Below are 19,190 nucleotides of genomic sequence, written 5' to 3' on the forward strand. Positions count from 1 at the left end.
AGCGCAGGAAGCGACACGAGGTCCTGCTCGCTAAACGCAGTCTTGGAATCGTGGAAAGGGCCCGCTTCATTCCTTACTCGGGAGTGCTTAAGCGCTCCAGTCAACCGGCATTTATATATACAGGGTGTGTCATATTATTCTATACAGAATGCTTTAGAAAGGTAAATTTAACACGTTATGGGTAACTGCTAAAAAAAGACAGGGTCTTGAAAGAGGTGTTCGTCTGACCGAATAAGGCAACCTCGAGAGCGATTCTCTGTTACAGAATTTTCAGAAAAAGCGATATCGAACAAAATTAAGCTCTTCCGCCTGTCTTCTCTAGTCTCTGTCCGGTTTTTCGCGCGCTATTTCGCTAGAATCATGCACCAACTGGCCGGGCTTCTTTCCGCGATAAAGTTGAACGTGTCACCTTGCAGACCTTCCCAAGTTAGAATTAAAGACCAAATTCGACAGGCTCAAGTTTCTATTCCTTATTATCAGTAACGCAATTAAAATCAATAGGACCGATTATTTCGACATTCGTTCTAATGAATCATCTAGACATCGCCATAGCATGTATATTCCGCCTCCAGTAACTCGTAACGATGCATTTAAATATAGTTTCTTCCCCAGAGCAATAAAAGAATGGAACATGCTTCCCGATTCCGTAGTTCAATCTTCTTCGCTCAGTGCATTTTTGGTTAATTTAGACTCTTTTATTTATTCCGGGAGCGCGCTGTGCTAACATGACTGAGTTAAGTCCGTGTATTGTGTTTCGTGTCTTTATATAGTGTTTTACTGTGTAGATGCTCTTGAGTGTGCGTGATTATGTTTTTTGTTGCTCTCTTCTACAATGTAATAGGGCACTGTGTATACTTTTCTCGTCCTCTTTAATGACTTGTTACGTGTACAATGCGCTTGATGACAGATTTGTTGGTATTTTTGCTCTTTTTTTTTCCTACCACTCCTGTAATGATCCTTCAATAGGGTTAACAGTATCAATAAACAAACAAACAAACAAACAAAACGTCTTGCTTGTATTCAAAGCAGTGATTGTTAGAGCTTGCAGTTTGTAAAAAAAAATCCTAATACACTTTAGACTGCTTACGTGCTGTGAAGGCGAAAGCGTTAGTCTCGATGCAAGTTGAGTGAGTGAGGGACTTTATTTATCCCAAAAGGAAAGGTCGCAGCAGGGTACACTGTAAACAAAAATCAACCCAAATGGGAGTTTAAATGGTTGGCGTACACCTTTAAACTCCGTATGCGGAAACATTTACTCCATCAATATGGAGTAAAATGTGCTAAATGACCTATCTTACTCCCTGCACTCAGTAATGAGGTATAAAGGAGGATTCTCCTCCTTATAAGTCCCATTTTTAAATGGAGTTTCTAGATCTCAATGCACCCAGTCCTCAATGGAGTAAAAAAAGAAACACCATTTTGTGCAATCCGCCCCTCCACCTAGCGTCTCGTCTGCTTCTGGTCACTCGTCTGACACTGGCAGTGTGTGAAAACCGCTTGGTTACAATCGTCGCTGAATCTCTGCTCACTTCTGCCCCTTCACGGGCGCCTGCTGCGGTACAAGATATCGGCTTGTCGTCATTTTCCGCTACAGTAAGTTGCATAATTGAACTCCTCTTGTGAAGCCTCCAGTGCTTTAACCATACCTGACCTTCCTTTGTTAGTGTCGCCACCCTGTTACAGCCCCCGCTTAGGCCTAATTCTCTCAGGTTTTTTTCAGTCTGTATTTGAGACGAGTACAGCCCCGCATGATGTGGTCAAAGTTGGCTCTGGCCTGGCAGAAATTACACGCTGAGGAGTGATAGATAGGCGGGCGGATGAGATGGCGGAAGGCAGGAGTGTGAAAAGTGCGAGTCTGTAGTTGACGCCACAGAATCTCGGTACACCGAGTGAGTGAATGAAAAACTTTATTAAGCTCTAGATTCGCTCGTCTTCTGCGGTTTTCAGGTGGCTTCCTCCATCTTCTTGCACTAAGGTCGGTTGCCCTTGTTCCAGGGCTCCGCTGTATGCTGCTGCCAGTTGTGCTCGCCGAATCAGACCTTCTTGGTGGACTCGGCGATCGCTGGAAAGCACTCCCTCCCATTGCTCCGCACTCAGGTTTGGTACAACGGGTACCACGCTTATCCTCTGGCATGCGCACGTTATGTGGTACAGCGTGGGTGGTTCTTGGCACCAAGGGCATTTGTCATTATATTGTGTGGGATACATTTTGTTGCGTACGTTTAGGTTCGGGTACGAGCCCGTTTGTAGCTGCCTCCACGCGACAGAGTCCTCTCTGCTAAGGGAGTTGTGCGGTGGTGGATACCGCTTTCTACAGCCCTTGTAATAGTTTAGTATCGCCGAATAATCTTGGGGTACAGGTTCGTTCCCCGCGAGGTCGCCTACGTTGGATGCTCGGTAATAAGCGTACCCTCGAGCTATCCTATCCGCCTCTTTGTTCCCTGTTACTCCCGCGTGTCCGGCGTCCATACTACCGTATGCCTGATTGGTTCTTCGTTTGGTTGTCGTTGTGTTATGTGGCCCCCAGAGCGGAGTATGTGGAGCGCTGTACATGTGCCCTATTCTGCCGCGTAGGTATAGTTGCGGCATGCTGTTTGTGAGTATGTAAGGATTGTTAGAGACCGTTTAGATCGATAGCCCTCCGCTGCCGCTAAAGCGACGGCCGCTTCCTCAGCCTCGACTATCTTGCAGTGATGCGCTGGTAATCTCGCGTAGGGTCGAGTCAATCACCGTTGTTACCGCATTGCTGTTGTGCTGTCCCGCTGCTCTGGTGTATGTGGCTGCGTCCACGTACACCGTCGTTTCTGGGGGTGCTAATGTCGTTTGTAGGTATTCAGCCCTTGCCTCTCTGCGTGCTTTGTGTAGGTTGGGATCCATGTGCCTGGGTACGGGCGTTACTTTTAGTGTGTTGCGATATTCGTCCGGGATTGTTTCTGTCCTCTGTATCTCTTGAATATGGTTTCGCGTTGTGCAGGGCGGCCGAGGCGGTAATAGTGGCACATCTATGAATTGAGAGGAGGCGGCCCACGCAGCAATCGAGGCCACGTGGCCGAAGCGGACAGTGCAACCTCGGGCGCAGGCGTGAGCCACCTCGCTACCAGATAGGCCTACGTGTGCGGGGGTTCAAAGAAGAGTGATAGAGTGGGTTGGATGGTGTTTTGGAGGAGGGACAGGGCTGCACGTGTTATTCGACCCGCGCCGAAATTGTGGATGGCTGATTTAGAATCACGTATACAATGGTGGTATAATATCGGGAGTGGTCAGAGCAAGAACGAGGGTCGTCTCTTCCGAAGAGGGTGTGTGTACGGTTGCAGCCGTGTTAGGGCGGCCGCTGGAATCAACGGCTGAAAGGGCATAGGAGAGGCCAGAGGGATATTCAGCCGCATCGACATGGAGCACGTCCTTGGCACTGGCAAGGCGTTTTGGAACGAAAAAATCCGTTTCTCGCATGCAAAGCTGAAGGTCAAATGACGCTAACTAGAGGCTCGCCGCAGGTGTGGTCATACTAGTCATATTACATGACTTGTCGCAGCTGTTGCCTCTCGTTCCGCCGACCGCTTGCTCTCGCCAGTTGTGTCCCGTAAATAACCACGTGATTCGCTCTTGCTGAATAAATGCGAGCGCTCGCCGCCTAGACACCGCCGAGACATGGAGCCAGAACTGGTCACCGGGACGAGTTCTTCGACTGAGCATTGGAGGCGCTGGGCTGCTTCTAGCAATCCCCATACAACAGAGAGCGTCACGAAGCCGCATTGCTAGCGATAAGTCGCGAAAACGGGCTCGTCTATAGTTGATGAAGCCGATGAAGAACGGGAGGTACGCACGTCTGGAGAAGCAGCGGCACAGGCAACAAGAGTATCTCAAGCGTGAAAGGGCTGCGGATGCTGCCATCGTCTCCGCGTCGACATCGGCCACTGGTTCGATTGTCTTTCGCTCAGTATAACCTGGCTCAGCCGAGTTGAGCCGCAGCCATTTTTTGAAGGGCTTCTGTCCGTTTTTGACGTCGTTGTGGATGGTGAACAGGCAGGGTGCATGTTCTTTGGTAAAGGGGCATGTGTGGATGGACAAAATGGGCATACTGGGAGGTGAGTTAAGCCTCTGCTTTATTTATTTATTTATTTATTTATTTATTTATTTATTTATTTATTTATTTATTTATACAAAATACCCCTAAGGGCCCTCAGTTCGAGGGCATTACAAAGGGGGGGGGGGGGTAAGGCATGTAATCAAAAGTAAACAAATAAACCACAACTTCAAGAAAGTACAACAAAACATAAAAGCATATGAGTCATTGCAAGAAAAATACAAAACGCAAAATTAAACAGCCGCCGAGGTGGCTCAGCGGTTATGGTGCTCGGCTGCTGGCCCGAAAGACGCGGGTTCGATCCCGGCCGCGGCGGCTGGAATTTCTTTGGAGGAGAAATTCTAGAGGCCCGTGTACTGTGCGATGTCAGGGCACGTTAAAGAACCCCAGGTGGTCGAAATTTCCGGAGCCCTTCACTACGGCGTCTCTCATAGCCTCAGTCGCTTTGGGACGTTAAACCCCATAAAACAAACCAAACCAAACCAAAATTAAACATTGAAGCGTAAAGGGGAAAACAAAAATATGAACAGAGCAGCAGACAGCAACGTTAATACAAGTTATACAATGCTATCACAGCTATCACAGGATGCCGGTTTGAAGAAGGCGTTCGGTTTATGCATTTGAGGAGGAGGAGGATATAGAAGAGGAAAGGCAGGGAGGTTAACCGAAATAATAATCGGTTTGCTACCCTACACGGGGGGAAGGGGGTGAGGGGATAAAAAAAAGAAAGAGAAAGGAGAGTAACAGAAAATTGAAGTCGCTATAAAACGTCACTGTTCGTTAAAGTCACAGCCTATCGTGCAGGCCAGAAGTTCTCAAGAAGCGGAGCAGTGCCTTGCAGGCCTTCTCCGCCGACGACCGCCGCGGCCAGGGGCCGAGAATCTTTTCCTTGAAAGGGCGTGTATCTAGGCGCTCCAGCGCACGGCTGAGAGACTGCCTTTCGGTGGTGTAGGCAGGGCAGTCACAAAGAATGTGGGTTATGGTCTCGTCTTGCCCGTAGATGGAACATGCAGGACTATCAGCCATACCGATTAAGAATGAGTAGTGATTGTGTAAGGCTATGAGAGACGCCGTAGTGGAGGGCTCCGGAAATTTCGACCACCTGGGGTTCTTTAACGTGCACTGACATCGCACAGTACACGGGCCTCTAGAATTTCTCCTCCAAAGAAATTCTAGCCGCCGCGGCCGGGATCGAACCCGCGTCTTTCGGGCCAGCAGCCGAGCACCATAACCGCTGAGCCACCGCGGCGGCCCGCACGGGAGAGAAGGGTACAGTATAGTGAGTACGTAAATCTGCGGAGGACAAAGGCCTGGACACGACGAAGAAGTTCCGACTCACAGAGACCTCCGTGCTTGTTGGACACGCGCCCTGACCGCTGATCCGGATCATGAGAGCGAAATAACCAGAAGAATAAGAATGGGGTGGGGCGCATATGGCAGGTTCTCTCAGATCCTGAATGGCAGTTTGCCAATGCCCCTCAAAAGAAAAGTGTACAATAGCTGTATCTTACCGGTACCCACCTATGGGGCAGAAACGTGGAGGCTAACGAAGAGGGTTCAGCTTAAGTTAAGGACAACGCAGCGAGGTATGGAAATAAAAATGTTAGGTGTAACGTTATTTAGGAGACCGCAAGCGGGCAGAATGGCTGAGGGAACAAACGTGGATTAATGACAACCTGGTCGAAAGCGAGAGGAAGAAATGGCTTGGACAGGGCATGTAATGCGAAGATAACCGCCGGTCCTTAAGGGTAACGGAGTGGATTCCAAGAGAAGGAACGCGTGGCAGGGGGCGGCAGAAAGTTAGGTGGGTGGATGAGAGTTTGTCTCGCCTCTTCTCGTGCGTCGTCTTCCGCGCTGTTTTTCAATGTCAATTCATAACCAACTGCGGGGATACGGTGGCTGCAGCTGGCAAATTGGAGAGATAAGGCCCTGCAGTGGGCGTATACCCAGGCTGATGCTGAAGGGGAAACTCGGTGAAAGTGGAGCGCGCGCAGTCGGAAATGCAGCGTAGAGCGGAGGACGACGGCGCCAGGAACCATCACATGAACTGCAAACCAAATGGTTGTCACAAGATGCGGCCCGGTTCCACGAGGTCGCCGTCTGTCGCATGCGCCTGTGACCAACTTGAACTGCGCATGCGCAGTGGGAGCTGCTTTTGTTTTCAACCAGTGTAGCTGGAGGAGAAGAGGTGCGCATTCGCCGTGTTAAAAAGGCGCATCGAAGTTATAGTAAGTTGTTTATATAGGACAAAATTTAAAAAAAAATTCGGTCCTGGGTGAGTAGGCTAAAGGCGGTCTCCCGCCTGACGAGGCCATCCCACCCTCGGGTGGGATGGCCTCCCATCCCGGCCATCCCATCCCGGCAAGCATTGCGTGACGCGTGCTGCGGAGAAGCCGCTTTGCCCGTACACGGTGGTCCATACTATAGTGCTCGTGTCTGCGCAGTCTCACGCGATGGAGCAGATAATACCGATGGTTGCCGCCATTGATGAACTGCTGTTAGGTTCGTCTGATAGCGAAGATGACATGATAGTTTACTTGATACAGCCTAAACACGGCGATGAACGCGCGAAAATTCGTTGATCGGGTCGTCAGGCGCCTCGCCGATACCGGAGTGAGCGTCTGTTTGCATATCACTGCTTGGCATATTATAGCTGTGTGCATGGCCTTTGACATGTGGAATGTGTGATTTATTTGCAGTTCCGAAAGCATTTTCGGGTGAGCACGAGCGTGTGACCGGTGTTGTGGTTTACAATCAAATGCACGCGCCAGAACAAAGGCACCCTAAAGGCGGCGCTGCATGTATGCCCCAGCGGGGTTCCTCGTGTTGACCTTAGTTTCTCAGCAATCCCAGAAGTGAAAGCGCTTTTAAAAGGGTTAAATATTGGGCTAGTAGGTGCCCGTGTTCATATTTTCTTTCTGTCGTCCCGTCTTTAGCGCTAAAATAAGCGCTTTTAGTGCGTCAGCACTACTTTTTTTTTTTTTTTTGAGGAAAGGAAATTGCGCGATAATTGTCTCTCATCTCGGTGGACACCCGAACCGCGCCTTAATTAAGGGAAGGGAAGGAGGTGGAAGAAAGAGAGGGGCCGCAGTGGAGGGTTCCGGAATAATTTCGACAACCAAGAATCAACAATTCAGTACCGGGAGGCGGCCGGTGCTGTCCAACTATCATTCGGAAGACCAGATTCTGCTGCGGGCAAGAGCGGCTGCAGTCAGGGCTCACGCAACCATTCTATGCATTAAATGTTCTTTTCACCTGGGGATCTTTAACGTCCACTGACAGCACACGGGCACCTTTGCATTTCGCTTCCATCGAAACTGGGTCGCGGTGGCACGACTAGGCGAATTTTCTCCGCCCCTAAAGTGATATACCCAATATTCCTATACTTCCGCACCCGTACAGGGCTGTCGGTGCCTACCAGAATGGTGTTTTGCTTCTGATTCATAAAGACGAGGTCATCTCTTGCATCAGCCGGCGCAATCTCTGCCGCCCTCTTCACAATTTTCATCATTTTCTCATTTTTGCACTCCGAGAGCGTTAGAAGTTCTCCCTTCGGTCTAATCACGGCTTTGGTTTACCCATTCGGACCCCCACCGTAAAGCTTCTAGAACTATATCTCCACAACACCCTGGATCAGATTGTAGAAGTCGTACAAAATCTCGCTGTACGAGATACGAGACGCTGTCGGGAAGCGTGGCAGACAGGAAGATCCTAGCGAGGCTGGGAATAAACTACGAGAGTCAACGGTGCCACAGAGTGGACATGAGTAAGAGCGTGCGTGATGCGCTGATGACCCCGCAACTACCCAAATACATGCACTCCGTCCACCACAAGGATCGAAGAAAGAAGCGGGCGTAACCTGCCGCATTCAACGTGACCCATGCTTCCGCGTCTACGCTAGCCTTAGCCACATTTCTTGTGGCTTCAAAGTCTCCTCCTATAGATCAGCAGCTTCCTCTCATCCCGTACCGCTACCCTCGTCGTCGGGTCTGAGCAAATCCGCTCCTACAACCGGGGCAAGGCTCTGTCCTTTCTCCATTCCTCTTTGATCGGGCTATGTTGCCCATACCTACTTCCCTTCGTTCCATACCCTCCCTCAGTTTCTCTACGCCGATGACGTTACCCTCTGGGTATCCGGAGGCTCTGGCGCTCACATCCAAGATATACCCTCCAAACAGCTACAAACATGGTAGTAGATCATGCTGCCGCCATGAACCTACACTGTGCCGGTACCAAGTATGAACTCCTGCTCCTTCCCTCACACCACCGTTATCGACGGTCTCCCTCTGTCACGGTTTAATGATAGCGTCATTCAAAAGGAACACTCATACTCTTCAAACCCTTCGTACGGCTGTCGATCGCACCCTCCGCCTCAATCTGCTCTAAGTAGGCATACTCCCTTGCTACTTCCAGCACCTCGCTACCAATTGCAAACTGCTGTTCCTGTGCTAGACTGTAGTTTGTGGGTTAAGGTGATTTACTGATGATTAGTGGCTGGATTAAGGTGGAAGAGTGGGTCTGGTTAGTGTAATCGGATATGACAATCTTGAAGAAGGAACTCGAACATTCTAGTCTTCAGGCTGTTAAGTTTGGCGGTGCTGATAACGGCACGAACCCATCGACCAGGCAAGGTCGTCCAGATCAGAGCTGTGGAGTGGGCCACCCAGGTCGCCGTCAGCCATGCGGTGCTGGTCGTCCGCATGTGCTCTGTGACGAAATAAAGTTTTCCTATCCGTACCTCGTTACGGAGAAGCCGGGTGGTTTTTGCAAGACGACAACCGAAATGCTATCGCATTTAAAAAAAAATGAAAAATCGCAGGAGGGCTGCGAGTGTGTCGCGCGAAAGTTTGAGCGTTAGCTATGGTGGGACAGCGAAGGATTTCACAGACTTTTTTTTTTTTTTCTCTCGCAAAGTCGGATAGCTGTGACACTATGCAGTGGGTTTCGGTGAGTCTCGAACCAAACACCTCCTGCAGCCGATGCGTACGCCCAAGCCACCTCCCACTCTCCCACTTCCATCACCATTTCCCCTAAAAATAGAGGACATTAAACACCTATCCACATCTTCCCTCTGTCCATCCGAGGCAGGGGGCGCTGCGGACGCCGACGATGCGTGTATCTGAGGAACGAGCTGATAAGGGCTGGCGCTCTAAAAAGAAAGGAAGACCAGGGTGAAAGCGAATGAAGGAGTCGTCTGCTGCAACAAAACATGGGATGCAACACAGTCTTCGATAGCCGCCGCGGTGGCTCAGCGGTTACGGTGCTCGGCTGCTGTCCCGAAAGACGCGGGTTCGATCCCGGCCGCGGCGGCTAGAATTTCTTTGGAGGAGAAATTCTGGAGGCCCGTGTACTGTGCGATGTCAGTGCACGTTAAAGAACCCCAGGTGGTCCAAATTTCCGGAGCCCTCCACTACGGCGTCTCTCTTAGCCTTAGTCGCTTTGGGACGTTAAACCGCAGAAACCAAACAGTCTTCGATAACAAATGGAGTTTGTCTAACGTACGTAAGCTAAGTGCACGCGGAAGACGAGACCGCAGCACCTATAGACAATATACGAGGTATGTTAGAAAAGTATCCGACCTTTTGCCGAAGAAAAAAAACTGGCATAACTGGAGCGTTGGAAATCTAATCACCTTCAAAGTAGTCTCCTTGGGAGTGCACATACTTCTCCTAATGGTGCTGCCATTGTTGGAAGCATTCCGAACAGGCCCCTTTCGGAATGGAGTTTAGCTCAGCTGTCGTGGCAGCCATAATGTCCTCTCTTGTCTGAAATCGCGCTCCTTTCAATGGCCTCTTGATTTTGGGAAACAGCCAGAAGTCACAGGAGGCCATATCAGGAGAGTAAGGAGTCTGTTGAACTACAGCAGTCTGGTTTTTCGCGAAAAAAGTGTGAATTTAGTGCGAGGAATATGCAGGAGCATTGGCAGCAGCGGCAGCAAGCCGTGAACACCATTTGAAAAACTGCTCTTTTGCAGGTTAGTAGCCCTATGTTTCCATAATATCCATTTTAATAGTATTTCTGCTGCTGCTGCTGCTGCTGCCATTTGCTGACATTTGTTGACATTTGCTATGCTTTTTGCATTACTGAGATCCATTTTGCGAGTACTTCTGCACACTTCAAGCAATGTCTGATTCCTGTAGCACGTGTGATGTGATCATCTCTGAGTATGAGCCATTTGTGGATTGTTCCAAATTCGAGAGCAACTATCACTTTGGAAAATGTGCTGGTCTTACTGAAAAGACCTTCAAATCGAAGTATGAGGCCACAAAGAAAGCGTGGCAGTGCCCATCATGCAGAAGTGCAGGAAGTAGCAACACATGTAGTAAAGAGAGTAGTGGCTCTGAAACAGATATCAAACTTGCGCTTTTCTCAATTAACCAAAAGTTAGAACGGCTGATGCCCCTGGCAGAAAAAATTGAAAGCATGGAGGAGTCTCTTAGCTTCATATCTTCGAAGTTTGATGAATTTGAGCAAAAGGTCGGCCATCAAGAGGCTGATATCATGGACCTAAAAAAGAGGATATCGGAGCTTGAGAAAAAGGATGACTTAAATCAGGCAGCAAAAGCTCAGTTTGAAAAGGAGATACACGATCTTGAATTCCGAAGCAGGCAGCTGAACTTGGAACTGCATGGCATACAAGAAGTGCAGGATGAGGATCTAACAGTCATATTGAATAACTTGGCTGATAAACTTCGAGTGCCTCGCTTGATGGAATCGGAGATAGCAACTGTTCATCGACTTCCCGCTAAACGTGATAAGACGCCAGGCATCATTGTGCGTTTTGCGAAGCAAGCTACAAGAGAAAACTGGTTGAAGAATAAGAAGAACCTAAAAGATAGCGACCCGCCCATTTTCATGCAAGAAAATTCAACACGCCGAAATAGAGAACTGCTTCAGGCAACTAAAGTCTGTGCCAAAGAAAAAGGCTATAAGTTCACTTGGTATGTCAATGGAAAGGTTTTCGTTAGGCGAAGTGAGGGAATGAGTGCCATTCATGTGAAGGGAAAGAGCGATATGGATCGGCTATAGCACTCAGCATGGTATCTTTCGAGTTTCTTCTTGAAGCATAATCGACATGCAGCAGATGTATGATCTGCCGAGTGACTTGAACCGCACTGCTTCGTGTGTTGCGCTGACAACGCTTAACGCTATTCACCTGAACGCACGCTCTGTAAAAAACAAGATATTGTGTTTAGAGGAGTTCTTTGGCGAATTTTCATTTGCTTTTTCTTTGATCATGCTCAGTGAGACTTGGAGCACAGATGATTCCGACGTTTTCAGAATGACCAATTACAAAACTTATTACTTGAACCGCTCCGGCCTCCGGGGGGGGGGGGGGGGGGTGGAGTGGCTTTACTGGTGTCAGATGACATTGAATGCGACAAGTTGGACTCGTACAGTCTTATTACTGAAGATTTTGAAGTGCTATCAGCCTGTACTGGCAGGTTCGTGTTTTCGGTTTGCTATCGTCCACCGAAGGGAAATATGGTTAGGTTTTTGGAATTTTACGACTGTTTTCTTTCGTTTATAACAGATAACAAATACACTCTAATAGCTGGAGGTGATTTTAATATCGATATGTTGAAGGATAACTCCTATACTAGAGACTAACGCAGTCTTGGCCTCGAACGGATTTATTAATCTTATTAACGATCCAACAAGGGTAACACATGTAAGTGAGTCACTTCTTGATCTGCTGATTACGAACACTTCCCAATCGATAGTTGAGTCGGGCGTAATATCATGTGCGATCAGTGACCACCTTCCAGTGTTTGCATGCATAAATAAGACTAGACTGGTAAAGTACCGACAGGAGAAAGCGAAGTACCAAAGTATAACCAATGCTACCCTCAATTCATTTCACAGCTCACTGGAACAAGTTGAGTGGGATAGTATTGACGTTACCAGTGACGCAAATGAGGCTTACGATGAGTTCCTCCGAGTATTTAAACAGCTCTACCATTCCTCTTTCCCGCTAAAAGTGCGTGCAATAAAGCGTAAAACTCGCAAACCTTGGATATCTTCTGAGTGGCGCCAAGAAATTAAAACGAAAGACAAACTGTACAAAATCTTTTTGAACACACGTTCAACAGATGACCTAAGCATTTTTAAGAAATACAGAAATAGATTAACAAAAAAGCTGCGTCTCGCTCGTGCGGAATACTTCGCGACATTTCTTGAAATTAAAAATGGTCGCCACGATCTGTTGTGGTCAAGGTTGAATTTCTTACTGAGGCGTGAGCAACCACAGGCTGCCCCGCGGGCTTTAAAGCTTGATAATAAAGATGTATCCGGCAGAGAGTTGGCAGATGCCTTCAACAAATTTTTTACCACCCTTGCCCATAACACTCCGTCAAGTGATTTCAACACCTATTTTAGCTCTTACAATAGGGACACAATATTTCTGAACCCAGTTACGACAGAGGAGGTTATATCAGTCGTACAAAGCCTAAATAACAGCCATAGCTGTGACATTTACGGCATTCAAGTGAGGCCTGTCAAGCATGTCATAAGAGTTATTGCCCCTGTTCTTGCAGATATATTTAACTTATGCTTTACTACGGGCACATTTCCTAAAAAAATGCAAATAGCCAAAGTAACGGTTTTGTATAAGAAAGGAGACCGCAATGATTTAGGAAATTATAGACCAGTACCGATACTCCCAATCTTCTCGAAAGCTTTTGAAAAAGTTCTGTATACACGGTTGTCTGATTTTATTGATAAACATAACCTTTTGTCACCTAATCAGTTTGGGTTTTGTAAAAATAAATCTGCCGAGTTAGCACTACTCGAACAAAAGGAATATATACTAACACAGTTTGAAAATAAGGCCTTTGTTATTGGTGTCTTCGTGGACTTCTCGAAGGCATTCGATTTAGTAAACCACAGTGTACTCCTGAAAAACTTGGAGCGTTGTGGTATTCGTGGACTGGCTCAAATGATCCCGAAATCATATCTTTCCCATAGAAAACAGGCTGTAAGCATAGACAATGTGAAATCTGAACTAAAACTTGTTACTTCTGGCGTTCCCCAGGGTAGTATATTGGGACCATTACTTTTTAATATGTACCTAAATGATATCTCCAACATTAACTCCGCCGCTAAATTTATTATCTACGCTGACGACACTAGCATCTTTTTTACTGGAAATGATCTTGATCTCCTTGTTCGGGAATGCAATGACACCTTGAGTGAATTACAAAAGTGGTCCGAATCCAGATACATGCGTATAAATGAGAAGAAAACAAAAGCTGTCATATTTCGTCCTAAAAACAAAGTACTTCCTTCCCCCATCGAGGTTAAACTAAACTCGCGAGGTATAGACATAGTTGAACAATTTAAATGCCTTGGAGTAGTTTTTTTCTTCCAGCATGTCTTGGGAACACCACACGGACCATATTGTCACGAAACTGGCTCAAATAACCGGAGTCATAAGTCGGCTCAGATACGTCATTCCAGGAACAGTAAAGTTACTCCTCTATAATTCACTTTTCTACTCCTATTTAAACTACTGCCATCTAGTGTGGGGCACAGCTACGGTTAGCTGTCTTCAGCGTATCTACATTTTTCAGAAAAAGTGTCTTCGTCATGTTTACAATGTCCCCTGGGACTCGCCAAGCAAAGATCTCTTTCTACAAAGTGGTGTGCTAAAAATACACAACTTGTATAAATATCGCTTGAGTGTCCGGTTTAAACTCGAAACACGTAGAAATGTAAACCACATACGTAAACTTGCTGAACTACATACCCGAGATGCAAGCTACACAGCAAGGTATGCGGAGACATGGATAGTCCCGACCCCACGGTTAAACTCGGGTAGAGAACGCCTGCAGTTCACTCTTCCGGCCCTGCTAATCGCGTATATATATAATAATTTTGACCTTTTCAGTTCGTCAAACAGGTCTTTGCGTGCTTTGTATGCTAGCATGTAGGATTTTTGTTTTCTGTTTTTTTTTCTTCTTTCTCTTTTTTTTTTCTTTGCTGCCATTACCTGTGTCTACCCAATGTGAATATTGTGTCAATATTGTATAATGTTCTTTCGTTTTCTCTTGTACCTGCTCATTATTGTATACTTGTCATCACGCTTTGCAACTGCCTTTTGTATTAAAAGCCTTGCTGTCAAGCTGCTGCCCAGCGAAAGGGGGCTGCGGCTTAGTCAAGCTGTCTCTCAGCTTTTTCTGCGCCTCCGCTGTCTGTATCTTTACGAGGCAGAAATAAAGAATTTGAATTTGAATTGTCATGATGGATGCGCCAATTTCCTGTTGACCTCAACTTCGACATCTTGCGCCGCACAGCACCACGCAGGCAGCACCACGCAGCACCACGCAGTATTCTTTTGGTCAATGTTTACTTTGTGGGGTGCGTACGCGTGGTGTGCCACACAGAGGGAGTCAAAGAAAGCAGTCAGCATCACTCTGACATTGCTGCGCACTTCGCGGGCCTTCTTTGGTCTTGGTGACCTGGATTGCTGCCATTGTGACGACTGGGATTTGGTTTTCGGGTCGTACCTGTACACCCAAGACTCGTCACCAGCGATTATGGTGTTGATGAAGTCGGAGTCACTGTTTGTGGAATCCAGCATATCCTGTGAGACTTCAACATGAAGCTGCTTTTGCTCCACCGTGAGCAGCTTCGGCGCAAATTTCACCGCATCTTTCTCCATTGCCAAATTTTCGGTGATATTGGAATGTTCAGAAAAATTGGTGATGTTCACCTCTTCCACAATTTCTCGGATAGTCACACGATTGTCCCGCGTCACCACAGCGTTCACTTCGGCAATGACCTGGTCATTTCGGCATGTTGATGGCCGACCGGAGCGTGGCTCTCTCTGCACCGATGTTCGGCCGTCTTTAAACTAATTGTACCACTGCTTAATCTGTGTGCTGCTCATAGCATTGTCACCGAAAGCCGTCTGAATATTCCGAATGGTTTCCACTTGGCTGTCGCCTAGTTTCTGGCAAAATTTGATGCAGTAGCGCTGCTCCTGTCGCTCCGCCATTTTCCTTGCAATAAAAAACCGACGAGACCTCTGCGCACTGCCTCGCTCAAACGCTGCGTGCCAGTGACTGACGCTGTCGTCAGGCGAGAAAAAATTTGTGCATGCGCACGAAGGTTCAAGGCAGGCTGGTGCAAGCGTGCTTGTTTCAAATCCATCAGGTGTTCGTAAAAAAAAAAATAAAGTCGGATACTTTTCTAACAGACCTCGTATGGTGCGGGGGGGAGGTGTACGTGCCACAGTTCACTGAACCATGTGGAGCTGACCAAGTGTCTTCTTTCAGATTGGCTGAGTGTCTTAAGTGTGTCATGTGCTCATGTTTAAACGACGTTAAAAGCTGATATTCATAGCGCAGGTATAAATTTATAACCGGATGCTTTTCAAATAAAGGAATAATGTGAGCATGATATGGTTCACTTGCAACGGCGCGCACGGCAGTGTTCTGCAAAATTTGCAACTTACGAAGTGATTGCTTTGTGCCATAACCCTGGACTGGATGAAGCTGTGATGAAAACAGTGAGTTGTGCAACATGCGCATTAGTGATGGGGGCAGCAACTGTTGACGTTTTCTTAAGATCCCTTGTACTCCACATAGTTTATTTCCTAGATAATCTGTGTGACAATCCACAACCATTTGTTCCCCAAACGAAATTACTCCTTGCTCAACATTGCAGTTTCAGAATTATTTAATACCAAAATAGCGGTTAAAGAATATCTTGTTGTTTTTAAAACGGAAATAAACAACGTTAGATTTAGCACAATTTATTTGTAAGGATATTTTGAGTGACCATAAATTCAATTTGCTTAGCGATATACCAGGTGTTTAATAATTTTCGAAGAGCTGCGCTCTAAAAAGCCAAATTTTGTTGAGCCACAGCGCCAAGGGCTTATCGTGTTTTCGAAATTCTAAACACTGATATGGCTGCTACTTACGACCGGCTATAAATCTCTAATTGCAATTAAGCGCCTAACATTACGAGTTAAGAAGTTAATTATGGAAAAATAGTTAACCAGCTCACTACTTAAACAATTCACCGGTTTTCTGGCGTCCGCCAACACTGGTAATACTATGCCGCAATGCCACATTTTTACCCAACAAAGCCTATTTTTGAGAATGACTTAGTCATCCCTGATACATCTGGGACAGGCTAGGGCCAGGTTAATTGGAGAGATGGGAAAGGCCTTTGCCCTGTTGTGGGGTAGTCAGGATGATGATTATTATTATTATTATTACACTGATGGTGATGGATGATTCTTGTACACGGTCGTTAGCACCTGTTCGTGAAGAGAAACTCGTGTCATCCGCATAAATTATGTATTGTAAGGAAAAGGTAAGAAAAATAGAGAAGGAGGGAAAGGATCTAGTGCTTAGCACAACGGTCGCGTTGACGATGCCTCGCCGACATGCGAACGCTCCGAGACCACGTGTTGCCGGACACCGCCTCGGTCAGCTCTGCATGGCGGCCACCGAGCCCACCCTTGGCGGCGGCGATCAACAGCCGACGTCCGGCCGGCGGCGGGGTCGGGCGGCGCAGCACAATTAGCGCCGCGCAACAAGCGCGCGTTGCCCGGCGGCGCGCACCGGGGCGCGGCGCTCGTTAGCTGCCCCATCGATCGGTCGCCGCCGTCCAAGATGGCGGCGTGACAGGCGTCTTTATTACGGCGCCGCCCAGGGAATGCCGGGGCCACGTGCCGACGGCAATTAGGCGGCTCCGCCCGCGTCGCCCGCTAATAGCGCCAGGAATTTAATAAATCCGGCTGACAGGCGCCCGGATTACTGCTGCTCGGCCATGCATGCGAGCGAGACCCCTGTTGATCGGCCCACGGCGCGTGCGCTCTCCCCCGGAGCCGGCCTCGGCGGCAGAGATGGCGAGGCACCCGCCGGCGCGCAGCCGGGTGCAGTGGCAAACAAAAGCTCAACAAATGAAGCGAGTGAATGAAGGGATATTACGTTTATTTCGTGTCACGAGACGGATTTACCGGTACAAGTAGCCACTGACAGCGGATGAATAACGGGTGCCCGTACCTGTCACCGCGTACAGCGATGTTTCAAGCTTTCGCGATCAGTTCACCGAAGCTCAAGTTCTGGATGCGTCAGCTGTATGTGGAACGAACAAACTGGCGCTATTCGCGAAGTTACCGCGAAGATTCGTCCATTGCAAAAAACTGTGTGATGTGTACAGTGCTTCCTTTGCTTCGCTTCTGCCTGAACTGATTAGTAAGCGAACAAACCTTTTTCTGCTAAATTCTGCGGTGTCTGGGCTGAGAGAAATGCGCCAAGGCGAGGGTTTTAGCTCCCCTTCCGAATTCCGAATGTTCACTTCGACGCAAAAGGTAGTCAGTAGCGTGGGCGTTAGTAAAAGAAAAAAAATATTGCCCTGGAAGACTCGAAAAAGAGACAAGCTCTATATTAACCTCGCACGATGATACGCCGGAAGGTTGGCAAATAATGGACGTCTTCTGCTTTACCGGACGCCAGGTGCGCACGCGCGGTGGCTTCGCCTGGCCTTCAATGCGCAGGAGGCGTCTAATACGTCTCGGTACGCTAAATACGTCTAATTAATGTCCTGTAGACGGCATCCCAGTCACCTTCATGAGACCCGCCGCTGTGGCTGCTCGTCTACTGAGCCGGAATGCCCGGGTTCGAACCCGGCCGCGTTGCAGAGGGCACGAAACGCAAAGATCCCCGGGTGGTCGAAATTTCTACTACGGTACCTGTTAATACCTTCCACTCCCACCTTTCTCCCTTCCATCGTGGCGCGGTTGAGGTCTCCACCGAGAAGTGAGACAGTTACCGCGCCTTTCATTTCCTGATACATCTAAGAACGACGCACACGAAAACACGAAAAACACAGGGAGAACAGGACGGACAGGGGCGCGCTAGCAACTGATGCGTGGTCGAAGAAACCCGGCATCAGTTGCAACTGATGCGGCACCACGCATCAGTTGCTAGTGCGCTCTTGTCCGTCCTGTTCTCCCTGCGTTTTTTTTTTCTGTGTTTTTCTGTGCGCCGTTTTTAGATGAATCTTTCTTGAAAACGTAGCAGCACGAAAAAACGGGGACAAAATATACACAGGTACGACAGGACTCTAGTTTGGGCTAGTTGGTTCATGATTCAACAGGAAAACGGCGCAAAAGACGTGGACAAAAGAGACAAACACGACAGGACCAGCGCCATGACATGGACCAACGACAGGACATATGCTGCACTTCCAACTGAATTTTATTGCGGAAACCCAAGCTTAAGTACAGCGCTACTATCGTCTCGTGGCAATCAACCGCAATGGTCCAAAAACGCCAGTTCATTATCAAGGAGAGACAAGGAAGCGGTGCTAACACACTGACCACCTGCTTTTCTAATGTGATATAACTCAATAATCTCTCTTTCCATCCGATCCTTTCCATGCCCAAGAAACTTAGTTTTCCGAAAAATGGGTTTACACTTGCAGTCCCGGCAGTGGATAGCAAGATGACCGCTCTTCCCTTCTTTCGCCACATTGTAATGCTCCCTAGCTCTCTCATTAAAACAATGTCCAGTCTGACCTATGTACACTCTGTTGCAAGTGAGCGGAATCCTGTACACTACCTTAGTGATGCAACGGGTGAAACTTAGTTGGTGGTTGATAGTACAAATCGGCTTTTTCTTAGTAACCATCATAGGACAAACTTTTGATACCTTGCTTGGGGCGGAGAAAAGCACGTTTACATCGTATCTTCTTGCAATTTTCTTAAGATTATGAGACACTCTGTGAAGGTACGGAATTACTTGAGTTGCCATCCTGTCATCATGCTTATCTGTCTCTTTGGTGCGCTTTTTCTTTTGTAGCAACGTCTCTGCAACAGCTGACAGTGAATCTGGAGGAAAGCCTGACATGCGCAATCGGTCAGTTTGCAAACCAATTATCGTTACCAATTAGCCTAACTTGCTGCTTTACTGAACTCTATTTCCTGATAGCCAATCATCATCACCTTCATGAAAGCGACACAGAGAAAGTTATTTTGACTGAGTAATAAGCTTTGCCTCTACACGCCAACCACTGTTTGAACAACCGCCATTTTGCTCTTGATGCAGTGAAGAACCGATTCCCAGGTGGTAGGCACGTGACCATG

This window comes from Amblyomma mixtum, chromosome 1, assembly GCF_055824585.1.
Source record: "Amblyomma mixtum isolate Tamu chromosome 1, ASM5582458v1, whole genome shotgun sequence".
NCBI lineage: Eukaryota > Metazoa > Arthropoda > Arachnida > Ixodida > Ixodidae > Amblyomma > Amblyomma mixtum.